Source organism: Ovis aries, chromosome 10 (genome assembly GCF_016772045.2).
Source record: "Ovis aries strain OAR_USU_Benz2616 breed Rambouillet chromosome 10, ARS-UI_Ramb_v3.0, whole genome shotgun sequence".
NCBI classification, from domain to species: domain Eukaryota; kingdom Metazoa; phylum Chordata; class Mammalia; order Artiodactyla; family Bovidae; genus Ovis; species Ovis aries.
Genome location: NC_056063.1, coordinates 75,931,229 through 75,946,868, shown reverse-complemented (window position 1 = coordinate 75,946,868; position 15,640 = coordinate 75,931,229). Strand labels below are relative to the sequence as shown.

The window sequence follows — 15,640 nt, the reverse complement described above, 5'->3', positions numbered from 1 at the left end:
TAAAGCGGCTGCCTCCAATGCAGGAAACCCGGGTTTGATCCCTGGGTCGGGAAGATCCCCTGGAGAAGGAAATGACAACCCACTCCAGTATTCTTGCCTGGAGAATCCCATGGACAGAGGAGCTTGGTAGGCTATAGTCCACAGGATCGCAAAGAGTCGGACACAACTGAGTGATTTCACTTTCACTTTCTAGTATTCTTGCCTGGGAAATCCCAAGGACAGAGGAGCCTGGTGGGCTGCAGTCCACAGGGTCGCAAGAGTCGGACACGATTTAGTGACTCAACTTCAACTTCTTCAACTTTCTTCAATTATATGGAAGAAAACATTCGTTTCCCTGCCCATCACCAAATTTTGGAGGCAGGTGGGGCTTTTTCTCTGTGAGGCTATGCTAAGTAAAGCAGGTTAGGATGGAGCTTGGCTGCAAAACTTCTGCCTGAGTGCCAAGTCCTTCAATATTACTTTGCTAAGGTGCTGACACAAAGGATCTTGTCTCCATAAGTAGGAAGTTATAAAAGCTTACAGACAGAAGTATAAACGTCTAATGATAAGGCACAAACAACCAGACTGAGCTAACAGGAATTTGAGCTGGCTGTGGGTTCAAGGTCTTGACTCCTATTCTGGGCAGGAAGCTCTACCCCTGTGGCAGAAGAGCATCCCGAACAGGATTCTTTCCATTCCTTAGTGTTAATTAGTCTTCCTGGCAACTATGAATGAAGAAATCAAGTAACTGAATAAGCTCTGGGATGGCAGAAACAGAATGTAAAGAAGTATTTCATGCAGTACGTTAAACTCATTAGTCTCACAAACTGCTTTTAAGGTAGTGAGGCTTCACAGCTAAAAGGAATTTAAAAATTCCCCATACAATATTACCAATTGGTTCTACCTTTGTTTCTTTTGATTTCTGTTGCTCAAATGTATACTCGCAACCTCATTTTTTAGTAGCTGATCATTTATTTTTCATGGCTTGTTATTGTTGTGTGTCTTGCTTCCTAGTCATTTCCCAAAGAAAGTGGTAATTCAGAAAGAGTTTTTTTCTTTTGGGTAGCAGATGTAAAAGTATTATATTTTAAAGGGTAGAACTTTTCCATCTTATTCCTTATACATTTTATTTTATTCTAAAATCAGTGAGGAAGGGAATTCTCTGGCAGTCCAGTGGTTAGGACTCTGCATTTTCACTGACGGGGCCTGAGTTCAATTTCTGGTTGGGGAACTAAGATTCCAAAAGTTGTGAGGCACAGCCAAAAAAAAAAAAAGAGAGAGAGAGAAAAATCAACAAGGAAAGAAAAAGAAAAGAAAAATACATTGTGCAAACTGGAAGAATAGAGGGTGATGATAGCCATCAGAAGAGTCTATTTTTATTTCTATAATTTTGTTTTTATTATTTTGCCACACTGTGGGGCATGCAGGATCTTAGTTTGCCCACCAGGGATTGAAGGTATACCTCCTCCAGTGGAAGTGCAGATTCTTAACCACTGGACCACCAGGGAAGTTCCAGAATATTCTATTTTTCAAAAGGCAGATTCTGCCCTATGAAAACTAAGCTTTGGTTACAGTGAAGAACCCTTCTTCAAGGACCAGGCTGCACGGAGGTTTCTCTCTGCTGACTTTACTCGGCAATTCCTCAGAAAATGGAAACCATGGAGAGAGTGGCAAAGCCCAGCATCATCTTCCCTAGCTCACGGACACCAGATCTTCTATGATTAAATGTTTTCCTTGAGAAAATGCTAATAAAACAATGCAATGGCTGGCATTGCCACACTTGGTTTTCATTGCATTTTACACCTTTTCCTCTTGCCAACTCTTCATGTTGACTTTCATTCCTTCACTGGTGCCAGGCAGGCTCACTGCGGAACCACTTGGGTTTTCTTCCCTCTTTCTGCACCCGGTGAATTTTCATAAAGCATTTAACGTGAGAACAAGCAGGTTAATCTGCCGTGCCGGTGAGCCAGGCTCTCAGAAGGCCCCCTGCAACACTGCCATGTTTTGGCGTCAGAGTCAGAGGCCTGGGTCCCAGTGGTGGGGACGCTTGCCAGAGCCATCTCTGTGCAGACACCAGGTGTGATTTAGCATAACAGATTGTGCGGACGCTCAGCGGCTCCTGTAACCCGTGCGTCAGAACCAAATCGCAGCCTTCGTGCAAGATGAAGACGAAGAGTCTCATGGGCTAGACATTCTGCCAGGAAAGGCTTCTGGACATAGAGGAAATGGAGAATCACCCCCGCTCCCCCTCCCCCGCACTTGCAACAAACGCCTGGTTTCAGGAACATTGACGTTCTCCTTCATGGTGTCAGTTCAAATCCCCTGTCAAATCACAATGCTATTTTCTTCTACTGACAGACAGGCAATGAGAACCAAAGATCATTTTTCATATTTAAAGAGAATACACAAAAAACGGAATTATAACGAAATTTAAAAGCTCACTGAATGCAGGAGATTTCTACGGTGGTCCAGTGGTTGAGATTCTGTGCTCTTAACACAGGGGCTTGGGTTCAATCCCTGGCTGGGGAACTAGATCCCACATGCCACAACTCAAAGAACCTGCATGCTACAACTAAAGATCCGACATGCTGCAATGAAGACTGAAGATCCTGAATGCCACATCTAAGGCCTGGCACAGCCAAATAAAGAAAAGAATAAATAACTTATATTTTAAAAAAAGCTCACTGAATCCAGCCTTTGCTCTATATCAGTTGACATTGACTCCAAATGCTGATGCTCTAGGTGTCAGCTCTCATGGCAATAATTAAGGAGATTGAGGAGGACTCCCAGGGAAGAGAACTTCCCTGGTGGCTCATATGGTAAAGAGTCTGCCTGCAGTGCAGGAGACCTGGGTTTGATCCAGGGAAGATTTGGGTTTGGGTCGGGAAGATCCTCTGGAGAAGGAAATGGCAACCCACTCCAGTATCCTTGCCTGGAAAATTCAATGGACAGAGGAGCCTGGCAGGCTATAGTCCATGGAGTCACAAAGAGCTGGACACGACTGAGCGACTTGACTTCACTTTACTTCCCAGGGAAGAAGCCAAGCCTGGTGGCCAGCACAGTGTAGATTCCAGAGATGAGAAGAACAAGCTCCTTGAGGATGGCAAGCACAGGGAACCTCAAGAAAAGGACAGGCTCAAAGCAGAGGCACAGGCTGCCCCCATAGGGAGAGTGGCTGCAGTCACCCAGAAGACAATCTTAGGACAAACTTAGCAAACATGATGGGCTGGAACTACCTGCCTTTTTGTCTAGATCACTGCCACAGGGCAACTTACTGCTCAGCGACGTGCAGTGAGTTACTAGAGAGAACCAGTGTGTTCCAATGCTGAGCAATATGGCTTTGGAATGACGTCTGTGTGCTCAGACATTCAAAGTCCCTTGAAAACAATGATGTACGGGCATACATGGTTCAAAGGACTTGTCTCTCATTTGCGATCACAGCACTCCTGAGGTGTAGGCAGGGCAGGTATTATTACCCACGACTGTTTGAAGAATGTGGGACTTACCCAGAGATTCCACACTAGTCAGCAGTCGAGATGAGGATGAACTCAGATGCCAGGCTTCCAATCTTGTGCTCTGTGTGTAGAACTCCTCTTTGAATATTTTATAGTCTCTCATTTACCCAATAGCCTATAATCAACTATTTGTGTTCTGCTTAAACTCAGTTCATTCTGTAGTTGGCTACCAGGAGTCCTGGCCAATACAGGGATCATATACACATGCAAGATCCCATGTCTTTTTCACACGACAGGTAGGGGATACCTTTTGTACAGGGCAATCTACATAATCATTACAGATTCTTCTGTAATGATACAGAGTCTTCTATTGCATGGGTATGCTGTAATTTTTCTAATCAATCCCCTTATGATTAAGATTTAAACTTAATTTTTTTGCTATTAATTCACTCATTTTATTTAACAGATATTTACTGAGCGCTCTTCATGTGCCAGGTACTATTTTAGGTAATGAAGACAACAGCTCCCTGTCTACACAGAACTTACATTCCGGTCAGAAAACAACTAATAAGCAAGTAAACTAATAAACAAATGCAGGCTATGAAAAGATCTAATAAGAGAACAGAATTTAGTAACGGGAGAGCTGTATATGAGTATCAGAGAACATTCATCTTAGAGCACTTGTCTGAATAGTCCCTTAGGATAAATCCTGAAAGTGCAAATGTAAGGTCAAAACACAGGCTCATTTAGATGCCATAAGGGGGCCATGAAATTCTGTCACAGTCCTCTTCTAAACTGGCTTTGAATCCAGCAAGTCTAGGTTCCAGTCCCAACTGGGCCGGTGACTGGCTCTCTAAGAGACTGGAGAGGCTGCTATCCACTGCACATGTCTGCACTTCAGTGTCCTCATCTGAGAAGTGGGGGCGATAAAAGTGCCTGACTCAGGAATTGGTTAAGATTGAAAATGATATGGCATAAGTGGTTAATAATGTTAGATGAAAAAAAACATACTCATTTAAGCGTGTACACTAAAATTGCTTTTTATTTTTAATTTTTTTAAATTGCTTTTTAAAAAGGGGTAGGACTTCCCTAGTGGTCCAGTGGTTAACAGTCTGACTGCCAATGCAGGGGATACAGGTTCAATCCCTGGTCCGGAAAGATCCCACATGCTTCGGAGCAACTAAGCTCATGTGCCGCGACTACGAAGTCCACACTCCAGAGCCTGTGCTCCTCAACAAGAGAAACTAGCAAAAGGAGACGCGTAGGCACTGCAAAAATCAATAACTAAGGGGCGTACAAATTTAAACTCCTGTTTCTTGGTGCCCAGCCACGTCGGGTTGGTTCTGAGCTCAAACTAGCTTGACCTGTCTGTTTTCCAGAACCCAGCATCCACACACCACCTGCAACCACGTGAGGACTGGAATGGGATCTCATTCCAGTGGCTCTCGTGTCCCTAGTGCTCAAACCAAAGGGAAACGCAGGGGGCTGGTCTCCTGTGCTCAGGAGAGTCCCCCAAGCAGCCAACATACTCACGGATGGTGGGACAGCTGCCTCCCGAACCTTAGACCTTTCATTTTGTAGGAAACCAGATCTTACATACCACGTCTACTTTCCTACAGGCGCCATGGCCTTCTGTTGGCTGGATTCCTCAGCAGGGTGGGTAGGTCTAGCGTGCTCACCGCTACTTCATAAAAACCACAAATAGCAACTTGCTGAATGTTGTTTCAATGTAGAAACTCCAAACTGGAATCCTGAACTGGTGCCTTGGCAGCACTGGAAGGCCACAGGTTGCAGATGGCAGATGACTCACTGCCATCTGAAAAGGTCGATGCTGTTGGTCCAAAATGTGACCACGTCCCACTTCTTTCTTTGTCCAACTGTTGTGGCCTAGGAGTGATGATTTTATTTATTTATTTTTATCAAAAAATTTTTTTTAATTTTAATATCTTTAATTCTTACATGTGTTCCCAAACATGAACCCCCTCCCACCTCCCTCCCCATAACATCTCTCTGGTCATCCCCATGCACCAGCCCCAAGCATGCTGCATCCTGCGTCAGACATAGACTGGCGATTCAATTCTTACATGATAGTATACATGTTAGAATGTCATTCTCCCAAATCATCCCACCCTCCTCTCCTCTGAGTCCAAAGGTCCGTTATACACATCTGTGTCTCTTTCCTGTCTTGCATACAGGGTCGTCATTGCCATCTTCCTAAATTCCATATATGTGTTAGTATACTGTATTGGTGTTTTCTGTATAATCGGCTCCAGTTTCATCCATCTCATCAGAACTGATTCAAATGAATTCTTTTTACGGCTGAGTAATACTCCATTGTGTATATGTACCACAGCTTTCTTATCCATTCATCTGCTGATGGACATCTAGGTTGTTTCCATGTCCTGGCTATTATAAACAGTGCTGCGATGAACATTGGGGTACATGTGTATGCCCAGCAGTGGGATTGCTGGGTCATAAGGTAGTTCTATTTGCAATTTTTTAAGGAATCTCCACACTGTTCTCCATAGTGGCTGTACTAGTTTGCATTCCCACAAACAGTGTAGGAGGGTTCCTTTCTCCACACCCTCTCCAGCATTTATTGCTTGCAGATTTTGGATCGCAGCCATTCTGACTGGTGAAGTGGTACCTCATTGTGGTTTTGATTTGCATTTCTCTAATAATGAGTGATGTTGAGCATCTTTTCATGTGTTTGTTAGCCATCCGTATGTCTTCTTTGGAGAAATGTCTATTTAGTTCTTTGGCCCGTTTTTGATTGGGTCATTTATTTTCTGGAATTGAGCTGCATAAGTTGCTTGTATATTTTGAGATTAGTTGTTTGTCAGTTGCTTCATTTGCTATTATTTTCTCCCATTCAGAAGGCTGTCTTTTCACCTTGCTTATATTTTCCTTTGTTGTGCAGAAGCTTGTAATTTTAATTAGATCCCATTTGTTTATTTTTGCTTTATTTCCAGAATTCTGGGAGGTGGATCATAGAGGATCCTGCTGTGATTTATAGGAGTTTTATAGTTTCTGATCTTACATTTAGATCTTTAATCCATTTTGAGTTTATTTTTGTGGAGTGATGATTTTAAAGTTTCAAATTTGGACTGTATATAAGCTGATTTCTCAAGCCACATCCAATATGGTTTGGCAACCGGTACTATTCTGGTGTGGTCTGACTAACAAGGTAGTAACGAACACGAAGGTGTCTATCTTTTTGCAAACTGTATGCATAGGTCACCTCTTTGAATGAAGGTGGTCGGGATTAAGGTGGCCGGCCATGCGCTTGATTCATAAGAAGCCTGGTAAGAAGTTTTGGTCGATTACGACTAATTCTTCATCTACTCAGTGTGCTGAACACCACAGCTTCCATTGTTGTCTTCTTAAATCCAGCTATTCTTAACACCAGTTTTTCAAAAGCGTGTTAAGAATGTTGTTTAATAACATAGGAACATGGAAAATCACCATATTTCATAAAAGTCAGGCTTTGACTTCTTCCAAAGCCAAACAACACATGTATTCAGAATTTTTTTTTTGGATATTTCACCTTTTTAAAAAAGAATGTTTCGATTTTTCTTGTTTTTGGCCATGCCATGCAGCATGTGGGGTCTTAGTTCCCTAACCAGGGATTGAGCTCTCGCCCCTTGCATTGGAAGGAGAGTCTGCCAGGAGCTACCACTGGACTGCCAGGGAAGACCTTGACAACTCACTTTAACTGCCATGGAACATATGCCACAAATGGTAGCATTCCTGAAACAAAAATTCTATGTGTTTAGGGCCTGAAAAATTGGTTTCTGAGTTTCTTTCTGGCTTCAACATTCAACATTCTCTGTATAGCCCTACTCTGGTCAATTGTCTAAGAGAATCCCCTCCCTCCAACAGTAGAAATATGTACCCTTATGACTTCCTTTTGGATAAAAATAATGATATATTGCTGGCCTAATATTTTAATGGCACAAAATATCTAATATTTGAGGATTCTTTTGCTTTAAATATAAAAGCTTATAATCTTTGTCATTTTAGATGGAATAGGTTTTTAAACATTTGCTGAAATTTATTATTTACCTTTAAAATACATCTAATAATTTATCCATAATCAAAGAATAGACAGATAATGCCTATCATCTTTACTGCCTGTTTTTAAATTTTTTGGCCATGCTGCATGGCACGCGGGATCTCAGTTCCCCAACCAGGGACTGAGCCCATGCCTCCTGCAGTGGGGGTGCAGAGTCTTCACCACTGGACCCCAGGGAAGCGCCTGCCATCTTACAACTGTATTAAAGAAGCACTGGGCTTCCCTGGCGGCTCGGTGGTGGAGAAGCCACTGCCAAAGCAGGAGATGCAAGAGACGTGGGTTCCATCCCTGGGTTGGGAAGATCCCCTGGAGTAGGAAATGGCTACCCACGCCAGTATTCTTGCCCGGAAAATTCCATGGTCAGAGGAGCCTGGAGGGTGACAGCTCATGGGGCCACAGAGAGCCAGACAGGACTGAACAGCTAAGTACACACACAGAGAAGCATTAAAGGGTTTAGAAGCACTGGCACGTTCAGGAAGTAGAATCAGGGGATTTGGTGGAGGGCAAATCAGACATATCAAGTAAGGAAAAACCAGTAAGTAGTTTTCAGGATCCAGTTTTCAGTCATAGTTAAGAAGCTCTATGATAAACCTTTCCAAGTATTTAGCAATGTATTTCTCTGCTCTTCCTTGAGTGGATTGGTTTGGGTAGGGCATAGATGGGTATTTTTCAAGGCTCCCCTGGTGATTCTGATGGACAGTCAGGGTTGAGAACCCTCTCCTAAAGGCATATGCAAATATCTTGCCTGCTGGACACACAGCCGTCAAAGCATAGGTTAAGAAAAGCCTGCTGGGGAAGAGGGAAAACAGCAGCCTCTTAGCATTTGCCAAAAATGTTCAAGTTGCATTCTATTTATCACATGAATCCTCACAAGCTAGTGGTAAAGAACCCATCTGCCTAATGCAGGAGACATAGAGATGCGGCTTCAATCCCTGGGTCGGGAAGACTCCTTGGAGGAGGGCATGGCAACCCACTCCTGTATTCTTGCCTGGAGAATCCCATGGACAGAGGAGCCTGCAGGGCTATGGTCCACAGGGTCACACAGAGTCCGACATGATTGAAGTGACTTAGCACACACATCCCACTTGCAGCTGGCTGTTGACCTCCACTGGTGGTCAAATGGAGCTTTTGTTGACAATCTCCTCCCACTCTCTAGCTACCAAAACCCAGAGGTTACTGTGGAACCCACACTCCTAATTCTGATAGTGACCAGTAGTAAATGGCTAGTTTACCCAGTCCACTTAGGGAATGGATTCTTGAGCTCCCTTGGAGGATAACTATAGGACTAGAGAAGTCTGTCTGACAATAAACTTCCTCTCCGGGGTATTTCTCAGCTTCGATATAAGTCTGAACCCACCAGCTCCCATTCATCTCCACAGTTACGCCTGTCAGTCTTTGCCGTCATCTAGTGAAATGACTTGTCTATATGTTGGGTTTTTCTACAGCGTGTTGCACTTATTTAATGTGTCTATTGAATTGAATTAAAAAAGCAGAAGAAGTAAGGTAACGGTGGGGTCTAAGGTGGGTTCTATCAAGAGATCCTCTTGAGGTATGGAAGGAGAAACCAGTGGTACAAACTGGGGGTTGGCACCATGGTAACAGAGACTGTCAGGAAGATCCAAGACCAGTACAAGGTAAGTGCTTTCACATTTTTCCTACTGGGAAAATCAGCCATCAAAGCTAAGTTGCAAATTGGATTATAAAAAACAAATAAGCATATAATGTGTTGCTATTTAAAAACAATTGTTTGGAAATAAATAAATCCAATATTGTCACAGGGCCTCCCCAGTGGCTCAGTGGTAAAGAATCTGCCTGCAGTGCAGGAGCCATAAGAGACACAGGTTCGATCCCTGGGTCAGGAAGATCCTCTGAAGGGAAATATGGCAACCCACTCCAGTATTCTTGCCTGGAGAATCTCCATGGACAGAGAAGCCTGGTGGGCTACAATCCACAGGGTCGCAAAGAGTCGGACACAGCTGAAGTGACTTAGCATGCATGCAATACTGTCACAAACACTGTGAGCTGTTCACCCACAATTGTGAGCTAGCAAATTGAGTATAATAACAATAATGATATAGTTCTAACACATAATATAATCAGTTCAGTTCAGTTGCTCAGTAGTGTCTGACTCTTTGCGATCCCATGAACCATAGCACACCAGACCTCCCTGTCCATCATCAACTCCTGGAGTCTACCCAAACCCATATCCACCAAGTCAGTAATGCCATCCAACCATCTCATCCTCTGTCGTCCCCTTCTCCTCCTGCCCTTAATCTTTCCCAGCATCAGGGTCTTTTCAAATGAGTCAGCTCTTTGCATTAGGTGGCCAAAGTATTGGAGTTTCAGCTTCAACATTAGTCCTTCCAATGAACACTCAGGACTGATCTCCTTTAGGATGGACTGGTTGGATCTCTTGCAGTCCAAGGGACTCTCAAGAGTCTTTTCCAACACCACAGTTCAAAAGCATCAATTCTTCGGCACTCAGCTTTCTTTATAGTCCAACTCTCACATCCATACGTGACTAATATATTAATAACAATATAACATTCATATTCTAAATGTGAAACAAAAACTATATTGGAAAACAGTTATTAAAAGATGTACTGAGACAGAGCTTTGAGAATATGTCAATAAATTTGGGCCAAATGACCAGAGAGTGAACTGTTTGATAAACGTATAATAAAACAGCAGAATTTTACTGATACTATTACTCCATGAAGCTGAAATACCCTAAAACAGAAAGACCAACAAAGAGCATCAATCTGGGACAGAAATGAAGATACCAAAACAAGCCAGGGATGGAGGTCTGCAACCCATTTCTCTGATACTGGAGTGTTTCTTTCTTACAAAAAACACACAAAAAACCTTAAGAAAATGGTTCATTCAGAAGGTGGTATTTCTACACAGCTGTTACATGAACAAAAAATGTTGATCTCTGAAGAGATCCAATATTCCAATTCAATAATGCTATTAATATTAATGCTGTTTTAAGTCAGCATTTTTTATTTTTATTATAGTAAAACTGACCACGATGTTACTAGAAAAAGAGATATCATAGCTCCCAATTAATGAAGTCCATCCTTTGAAATATACTCTTCTGAAGTACATTAGTCCCTAAGGCTGCCATGAGCAATTATCAAAGCTGGCTGCTTACAACAATAGAGACTTCTCCTCTCCCAGCTCTGAAGGCCAGAAATTGAAATCAAGGTGTCACCCGGGCCATGCCCCACCCTGGAGAATCCTTCCCTGCCTGTTCCAGTTCCCTCGGGCTGCTGGCGCTCCCCATGGCTGAGTCAGTCTGATTTCTGACTCTCGGCCCATGTGGACTTGTCCTCTGTGTCTCTGTGTCACTGGAACTTAGTTCCCATCTGGGTGATCTAGGCTGGTCTCATTTTGACACCGTAACTATATCTCAGAGAACCCTTTTCCACACAAGGTTGCCTTTATAGGTTGTGGGGATTAGGATGTGGACACACCTTTCGAGAAGCCACCAATCAATCAGTCCACTACAGAAAGCACATTCCACGAACAGCGGAATGAAAGGTTCTTCAAAAGAGCCACTACCAAATCGTGTGTTAATGAAGAAGAATTCTCCCTTTCCCATTCTCTTTAAATTCTACATTAAAGATCACAATGCTGTCTGGAGCCATATTCAGGCTGCCCCTGTGTCCTGTGCATCACTGCCTGTTCTTGTCCTTTTTGGTTCTCGCTTCCGCTGAAAGTACTTGGTGAAGGAGAAGAGGACGAGAGTGAAGCAATTCTGAATCACTGCTTTTAGGATGTGTGCTTGGGTTAATGCTTTCCTCCAAGAAAGCTGACTTTTAAACTTAGGTCTAGTAGATATCATCCAAAGAACACATTTTCAGATGGCTGGCTAAGGTCTGGAATCATAAAAAATACAATTTTAGGGATGAAGGGAGTTCACTAATTATCCAGTCATTTTAGAAACCAGGAGACAAAAGTGAGATCAATAAATCACTGGAAGTCATCAATGTGAGGCGGGGCAGAGTCGAGACTATAACTCAAGTCCTCTGATCCCTACTTAAGCGTCTTTTCACTTAATTCAGAGGGTGATGCAGAGCTCTCTCCTCTGTGGACTACTCAAGCTGGTAGCCTCATGGGTACCAACCAATGAGACAATCAACCTTCTGTGGTCTGAACGTTTGTTCCTCTAAAACTGCTATGGTGAAGCCCTAACCCCCAAACATGATGGCATTCGGAAGAGGGGGGTAGTTAGGTCATTAGGGTAGAGCCCTCAAATAGGATTAGTGCCCTCATAAAAAGAGACACAGGGCTTCCCTGGTGGCTCAGATGGTAAAGAATCTGCCTGCAATGCCAGAGATCTGGTTTGATCCCTGGGTTTGGGAGGATCCCCTGGAGAAGGGAATGGCAACCCACACCAGTGTTCTTTCCTGGAGAATTCCACAGAGGAGCCTAATGGGTCCATAGGGTCGAAAAGAATTGGACACAACTGAGCGACGAATACTTCCACTTTCAAGAAGAGACATGGGAGAAGATTTTTCTCCCGTGTGTGGGCATAGCAAGATGATAGCCATCTACGAACCAGGATGAAAGCTCTTACCAGGAAGCAAACTGTCCTGCAACCTTCGATCTTGGACTTCCAGCTTCCGGACAGAGACAAATAAATGTCTGTTGTTTAAGCAACTCAGTCTACAATACTCATGATATCAGCTCAAACTGATTAAGTCACAACCCAGTGAATATATTCCAAAATATTTACTGAATGTGTGCTACGGGCAGAGCTTGCACACTCAGGTGAGTGAATGACTGATGGCACCGGAAAGGCTGCAAGGCTTTGATGCAGCTTTCACATGAGGGTGTTGGGATGACTCTTCACTCCAGCCTTGGAAAAAAGTGAAGTGCCTAGAGTTTATGCCCCCACTTAGAACTGCTTCTTAACTTGTCAGGTATCGTCGTTTGAGTCAAAAGCACTTCTTGGCCTAGAAAATAAGTCTCCTCATTCCTCTCTAGTGCTGAACTCTAAGATGAAGCAGGATCCTAAGGTCAACAGCCTAAGCTTTTTTTTTTTTTTTTTTTTTAATTAAAATACACCATTGTCCATAAAATAAAGTATCATCCCTGGGGAAAAAATAAAGTATCATCTCTGGGGAATAGTAAAGCTATCAACTAGCTACTCATAAATGAGAGAGTCATTTTCTGGTGGACACAGTGAGCAAAAAAGACCCAGATGGTAGATCCTTTTGGCATAGACTTATCTGCTCTGGCTGTCTAATACATTTCTTCACTGTGTTAATTCTTGCATCAGAACCATCATGGCAGTGTGCTTATTTCCAAGGAAGATGAAAATGGAGAGATTGTTGTCTGTAGGATTCTTGCCTTCCTCCTTCAACATGAGGGTGCCCTGTTCACTGCAGCAGGGGGCAACTGAAATGACCTGGATTGTTGGGTGAAAAATCTCAAAGCTCTGGCCCATGCAAGACTCAACATAATCCCTTCCCCATGAAACAGGAAAGGGGATTAGACTTTTTGGGGGTGGGGTGGGAGGGTAGTGGGGTAGTATTTTACCTGGGCTGGACCCGAAGCCTGAGGAAGATTCAGAATTTATTTTAAAATGAATTTGGCTGCCTGGGTAGAGCATGTTGCATTGCTGCTGGCTGGAGAGTGAGTCCCGCGGGCTTGCGGCCCTGCCTCCTTTCATGAGGAATCCCTGCCAATCCAGGATCTGTGAACTGCTTCTGCCAGCCAATCACTAATTTAGCATATGCACAAAGCCAATTTTTGGACACCATGATGGTGCCTGGCACCTCTGCAGCCCACCATGTTTGCAGAGCTCACAGTGAAATAAGTAGCTAGCAAGAGAGAGAAAAAAACATGCCATGCAAAGCCTTTTGAAATTCACAGATAAATCGTCTATGTATTAAACATGTATGTGTGTCTCTCTCCTGCTTTTCCAACAGAAACTTCCCCCACGCCTTTCCTTGTAGTTATTTCATTTAGATTTTCAGTCTGGGATGCACTTAGCAATAGTCAACACTGACAAAGATAAAACCCGGCTACCCGCTGAGAACATCTGATTTTTAAAATGTAGAAATGCTGCTCTTTACAACATAGGACATTTCCCTTTTAATTAGCTTCCAAATACACCCAAATAATTTGCAACTAGGAAATGATGCCATTTTCAAATACTGAAAAATAATTCCGAGGCACTGCAAAACCAATCTGATGAGAGGCACAAGCCAGTGAAACCTTCCATTCTGAGACAAATTCAACTGTTTCTTTGGGAACAGCTGTCATAACCATGGGCTCATTCACTTAACCCTCTGGCTTTGATCATTGTTTCCTCTCAGAAAACCTGTGTCTAAGGTGTACTTGCTGAACTATTTGGGAACAAGTAATACAGGCTCAAGGGCACCCATGTGGATCTTCCTGCCTCCCTCCCTTCCATAGACTTCCTTGCCAATCCTCTAGTTTTCAAACAGTTCTTCAGGAGACAAGGTAGTCGCAAAAGCTCTCTGGTGTCACATCATGCTATCTTTGAAAGCAAATACATGGACGGTGCTCACCCTGTGATGTGCTGGTTCTGAGTCCAAGGAGGGGTTTTCTGACTGTTTCCTGGGCATCAGTTCAGTTCAGTTCAGTTGCTCAGTTGTGTCCAACTCTTTGTGACCCCATGAATCACAGCACGCCAGGCCTCCCTGTCCATCACCAACTCCATGACACCAAGTCTCTGGACAGAAGGGAGGGGAGAGCCATTTGGTTTTCTGATGTGTCTTTCTCCCAGCGCTTAGACGGTGATGAACGGCCCACGTCTGGACTCTCTTGGTAAGTGGCGTCCCCGCTCTTCTGGCCGGGTGAGCCATCGCTGATAGGTTTGCTAAGCGTGGGGTGCATGAACCCTACCAAACTATACCCGGACCTTACCTGCTACGGTTTCTGTTGGTTAAAAAAAAAAAAAAGTCTGAGCCCTGCCGGTATAAATATTTCAGGAGCTTGGCTGATGGCAAGCCTCGCACGACCATGCGGAAGCCAGGCGTGATTGCCCTGGCCTGGTGTGGGGCTCCCCAGGTGGCAGGGGCTGCGAGCGGGCCACGCCGTTGATGGGGGGCAGACCTGAGTGCCTCCAGTCATTCCGAGTAGCCCCTGGGCTGATTGGTGACGAGGGCTGACAGGCTCCTGAGGGGAGGTCCTGTCCAGTTTCTCTCTGAGGCAGGCATGATGGGCCAGGCATGGGGTCCTGAAGCCGAGACTGGGGACTTTCTCGTGTGACTGTGAGTACATTCCTCCTCCACGAGGCCACACTCATGGTCTCTTTGGAGGCCCTTGGCTCGCCAGAGGATTACCATTAAGAGACGTCTGCTCAGCGGCGCCAGGTTCTTTCCCCGCCCCTCGGGGGCCAGCACGGTGCCTCCATGCGGCTTCACCCAAGCCAGACAGAAGGGCAGGCCACCAGGTCTGGGAATTAGAGAGGGCGATCGATATGTGTATACGGAACACAGTCACGGACAATTGAAAAGGCTTACACGTAACCCCACTGGGAACGGCTTAAAACTGAAGCCTGTGATAAGTGACTCACGGAACCCAGACCCTGACGAGGACGCCTGGGGATGACCAGAGGTGAGGTTCCTAACATCTGTGATTCTCAGAGTTCAAATGGCTGGAAGTACGTTAACGATTCTAGGACTGGTTCTGCAAATAAATATACCTACTTAAAACAGGGAAGCAGTTTTCACTCCTGAGTGATCCTGAAACCTTGAAATATGCAATTATCACTTCTTAAGTTTCATGTCAAAGGCAAGACCACGTCATTGAAATATAAAGCTTACTACTTCAGCCCCACCGTCTTTGCAACTGGAGACAAGTGCCACCTCAATGGTATACTGAGGTTCTTTAGTGATGGGCATGTGCTCAAGTGGGGAAACCACCTAGGGGAATAATTAGGGATTATAAAATTATGATAATAAAGGCAGATATGGGATTCAAATACAGATATTTTGAACTTCAAACTTCTGATAAGATACAATCAATAAGGATTTTTTAAGGTGTACTTTAGTTCTATCCGAGTTTAGTAGATTTTAGGAAGATCTTAACTGCATTGTAATTTGGGATTAATTTATATAGTTTGTTGATTTACTAATACAGTTGATTTTCC

The 15,640-nt window shown here is 44.0% G+C and overlaps 1 protein-coding gene across 15 annotated transcripts in view; it reads right to left on the bottom strand.

Annotated features, from left to right (window-relative positions):
• CLYBL (citramalyl-CoA lyase) overlaps positions 1–15,640 on the bottom strand; it is a 241,165-nt gene that overhangs the window by 60,771 nt on the left and 164,754 nt on the right. Inside the window, exon 2 of one of the 15 annotated variants that reach the window (XR_009595291.1) lies at positions 14,055–14,218. The exons of the other annotated variants lie outside the window; for them this stretch is intronic. The gene's annotated coding sequence lies outside the window, so the exon portion shown is untranslated. The remainder of the gene's footprint in view (positions 1–14,054; positions 14,219–15,640) is intronic. 15 annotated transcript variants of the gene reach the window in all.